This window comes from Heptranchias perlo, unplaced genomic scaffold (assembly GCF_035084215.1).
Source record: "Heptranchias perlo isolate sHepPer1 unplaced genomic scaffold, sHepPer1.hap1 HAP1_SCAFFOLD_59, whole genome shotgun sequence".
Lineage (NCBI taxonomy): Eukaryota > Metazoa > Chordata > Chondrichthyes > Hexanchiformes > Hexanchidae > Heptranchias > Heptranchias perlo.
This window is the reverse complement of record NW_027139612.1, coordinates 5,945,277-5,949,862: the sequence shown is the minus strand read 5'-3', so window position 1 is coordinate 5,949,862 and position 4,586 is coordinate 5,945,277. Positions and strand designations below refer to the sequence as shown.

Genomic DNA, 4,586 nt, shown 5'->3' with positions numbered 1-4,586 from the left:
AGTTTAAGTGTGTGGGCAAGAAGGTGGCAGATGGAGTATAATGTGGGGAAATGTGAGGTTATTCACTTTGGTCGGAAGAAAAGAAAAACAGAATATTTCTTAAATGGTGAGAAATTATGAAATGTTGATGTCCAGAGAATCTTGAGTGTCCTGGATACCTGAACTCCAGGTTGTGCTAACCTGGTATAAGCATCCAAAACCTGATGACGGAGAAAGGCTCAATAAACACGAAGACACGAAACAATCCTTGGTGGTTTCTGAGAGTCAGCAAATTGGGATGGTTTACGACCATGAGTTAAGATCAGTGGTGCTTACGTACAGAACAATGCAGCCGAATCGTCTAAAGATAGGGCATGCTCCCTTCTCAAATGTTAGAGCTCTCAATAGGGGACAGTCAGAAGTCCATTGCCACAGGCAGTCCGCAAACGTCAGGTCCGATATACCTGGATTCGAAGACAGGTCAGGTTGTGTTGATTGCTTGTCATTAATGTAACCTGTAGACAGTTATATTAAAATAATAATACTGTTGAATGTAATGTTGAAGACTGCTGTCGTGCAACTCTGTTGTAAGTCAACCTATTAAACTTGCTATTTTGTAACCACTCGGGCTAAAATCAAGCGGAAGTTATTGTTGATGGATTAACAACCCATAGCTGCGAGAGTAACGGGAAAAATCCGCCAAGAAACATTCAATTTACATATAAACATCACACCCATAGTTTATATTTTCACACGTTCTTTTTTGTAGTTCTAACCAAAGTACAAACATTCGGAAGTCCACGTGTTTTTCAGAAGTTTCCCCTCCTGTTATGTATCTTGAGCAGTTTCCCACATCCTTTTCCTGTGATGTGATAATTCTGGGTGCAGGATGAATGCAATTGGATTTGCTGCAGTCCGCTGACAGCAGGCGATGGAAGCGAGCGCCATGCTGCCGCTGACAGGTGAAGGAGACTTCTGATGCTGCCTGACATCCGGTGGGGGTGGGCGGGGATTTGAAAGCCATCCCATTCCACCAATTTCGGATCTCTAAAGCGGTGCTTGACAAACATTGATAGAAACAAACACGCAGTTGTTACATCCAGGCCTCGTGGCGCAACGGTAGCGCGTCTGACTCCAGATCAGAAGGTTGCGTGTTCAAATCACGTCGGGGTCACAGTTTTTTCCCTTAAGGCTGGTTTGTATAATTCTGCAATTCATGTTTTCTTTGCGTCTTCACAATGAACAGAACCCAACTCTGAAGTCTGCCACTGGCTCCCCAATGTCAGGGAGGGAAGCACCTGATGCCCTCATTTATTTCATGCAACGAACAGAAGACAAACACACGTCTTCGTTCAAAAACCAACCTGCAGGTGGACACATCGTGAGATAAACACAGGGCAGAGATGCAGACAGTATCGGGAAACAGACAAGAGAAATAGATTGAGCGCTTCGTCATCAGAAATTTGTCTGAACCTCCACGGTCAATGAAAGGGCTTTTGTTGGTCGGTTTCCCATTGCACTGGAGAATTCAGGAGAACTTGGTCGATGATTGGTTCGGTTCCCTTGTCCACCACTGGCGGAAAATGTTTGTCGATCCGACGCTACGAACTCCTTTCCAAAGCCAATATATCCTTCCAGATTAAAAGGGAATAAAACTTGAAGTGAGCGTCACTGTCGATCAGTTTTCTATCACTCAAAGTTATCTGTTTAATGAAGTAAAAGATACAGCTTACAAAGAATAAGGGAGCAGCCACTGTCTCCATTTTTGGCAAGAGAAGAAAATCGATCGGGATGTATTTGGAGACCAAATTCCAACATAACGTTTCTGCCCAGGATCGAGCCGGGAACTTCCCCGTTTTAAAACAAACCTGATAACCGCTACACTACGGAAACCGACAGCATTTTATTCAACACAACGGACAACTGAATGGTGTCCTCTCTCTGCTCGGACTTGGAATGTGTTGTTTCAAGTGCAGCGAGAGACACAGACAGTGGCTGCTCCCCCTTTTCTTTAAAAACTCTCAGAGTAGTGGGTTTGAGCCCCACGTTGGGCGAGGACCGTTTTAAACTTTTATACGGCTTCCACCGGTGAGCCCCAGCTCTGAAATTTACACGCACCCCCCTCCCCCCCGCCTCTTCCCTCTTTCCGCGCACGATGGGGCCGCACCCGGGCTGAATCTCTCCAATTAGGTTTCCGCCCCTGTCGCAGCATGAAATGGTCCTTATCAAAGTCACAAATGATACCCTATGTGACTACCACCATGATAAACAATCCCTCCTCTTCTTCACAAATACAATATCTCACCGTGTTGTTATGCTGTTAGACTGCTTTCCTCTCTCTGCTCTTATTTGGAATGTGTTGCTTTTCCGTCAGACAACACTTAGTATCATCGTATTATGTTAGTCCACAAAAGGAGATCATTCGGCCCATCGTGCCTGTGCCAGATCAAACCCACGTATTCGTTCGAAATTTTATCAGAGATAGATTGAGTGCTTTGTTATCAGAAAATTACGTGAACCCCCACAGTCTACAGCTTTCCTCCTCGCTATCAACCACACGGCCTATTTTTGGGTCACCCGCAAATTTCTTAATCATACTCCCTATGTTTCAGTCCAAATCGTTAATGTATACCAGAAAAAGCAAAGGACCAAGTACCGTGGCCTGCGGCACCCCACTGGAAACAGCCTTCCAGCCACAAATACACCCGTCGACCATTACCGTTTGCTGCCTGCCACTGAGCCAATTTTGGATCCAACAAGCCACATTCCCTTGGATCCCACGGGCCTTTACTTTTTTGACCAATCTGCCATGTGGGAACTTTTCAAAAGCCTTGCTAAAATCCATGTAGACGACATCAATTGCGCTACCCTCATCGATCCTCCTTGTCACCTCCTCGAAAAATTCAATCAGGTTAGTCAGACACGACCTCCCCATAACAAATCCATGCTGACTGTCCTTGATAGTCCGTGCCTTTCTAAGTGACAGTTTATCCTGTCCCTCAGAATTAATTCCAATAATTTGAAATGGAGTCTTTCTCCGGCTTGCTGCAATAACAGATAAGGCGGTTAGGAAAGCTTAGGCCCGGCTAGCTCAGTCGGTCGAGCATGAGACTCTTAATCTCAGGGTCTCTCCAAGGCGCTGATTTCTGCGACCGGCGGCCCTTGACACGCATGCCCGCTGCGCCCCTTCGAATGGAGATAGACCGTATTCTACCTCGCGCGGCATTTTGGGTAATGTCATCCGCCATTGTAAGTCCCTCTTGCTGATTATTCTGTGATGGGGTTTAGAAGGGCGAGGTTTATCCAATCAAAAGCAAAATAATGCGAATGCTGGAAATGTGAATTATAAAGAGAAAATGCTGGAAATCATCAGCAAGTGAGGCAGCATCCGTGGAGAAAGTCATCCTTAGGTTTCTGGTTGGAACTAGCGAGCGTGCTTTTGGAGGAAGCAGCAATGAGCTCAAGGCCGTTCTCTTAACTTTACAGGCAGCCGACTGATTAACATGTTGGTGCTGAGGGAGAGAAGGCCTCTTTTCATTTCGCAAACCTAAAAGCTTTTTGTGTCTGCCCGAACACTGCTGATTTGCTCGAGCATTTGCCTCTGCTCACCAGCAGGGAGTGCCTTTGAGTAACAACACGTCAAACCGCACTCAAGGGCAATTAGGGATGGGCAATAAAGGCCGGCCTCGCCAGCGACGCCCACATCCCACGAACGAATAAATAAAAAAAAAACGCTTTCAGGACAAAAAGTCTTCTATCAGTCAAACAGGGCTCTGGCTGCTCCCTCAAGCGGGGAGCGGCTGTTCCTTCCCGGTGACCTCGTCTGCCTTCCGCAGGCTCGGGCTCTTCTCAGCATCATTCACCATTACTGTGGCTTCCCGTTCTACTGTTGCTCACTTGCTGATGTACGATATCGCCGATTGGAGCAAAGTATTGATTGTATTCAGGGAGGGGCTAACCCAAGGCAAGATTTCTCTGCTGGTCATGGAGCTGCTTGGAGACGAGTTCAAAGCAGCGACTGTGAAGGGCAGGGACCGAGTAAATCTCCGTCAGGCCCACGTGACTGCACGAGTCGGGGTGATCAAAACGGTGAACAATCAAGAAACAGAAGGATCTTTGCTGCTTCCCTTCGATCGCTCAGCTGGTAGAACAGAGGACTATAGTGGAAATCAATGGAGAATCACCCTTAGGTTGCTGGTTGAATTCCGTCTCCAAGTAGCGAATGTGATTTTGGAATAAGCAGCATTTTGATCAAGGCCGCTTCCTGTTGCTTCACGTTCTGCTGTTGCTCAATACCGTGGATTGGAGCAAAGTATTGAATATATTCAGGGAGGGGGCAATTCGTGGCGCTGCCTGGAGGCGAGTGTGAAGTGATTATTGTGAAGCATAATTTAGCGCCCGGAGTTAGCTGAAATGGTAGAACGCTCACTTAGCATGTGAGAAGGAGTGGAATCGATCCTCGTATTCTCCACTCAATTATTTACCTCAGGTAATTGTCCCGAAACAAAAATGGTGCCAGTTTTCAGCAAATCCAGAACCCACATGAATCCTCAGCTTCGATAAAGAGAGGTCAATTCCAGGAAAACTTTTGGTGTGCTGCAGTGAGC

The 4,586-nt window shown here is 46.5% G+C and overlaps 1 non-coding gene across 1 annotated transcript; it reads left to right on the top strand.

The window, feature by feature from the left end:
• The first annotated feature begins 1,081 nt into the window (after window positions 1–1,081).
• trnaw-cca (transfer RNA tryptophan (anticodon CCA)) lies at window positions 1,082–1,153 on the top strand. The gene has a single exon. It is a non-coding gene; the product is annotated as a tRNA-Trp (tRNA).
• Window positions 1,154–4,586: the final 3,433 nt, after the last annotated feature.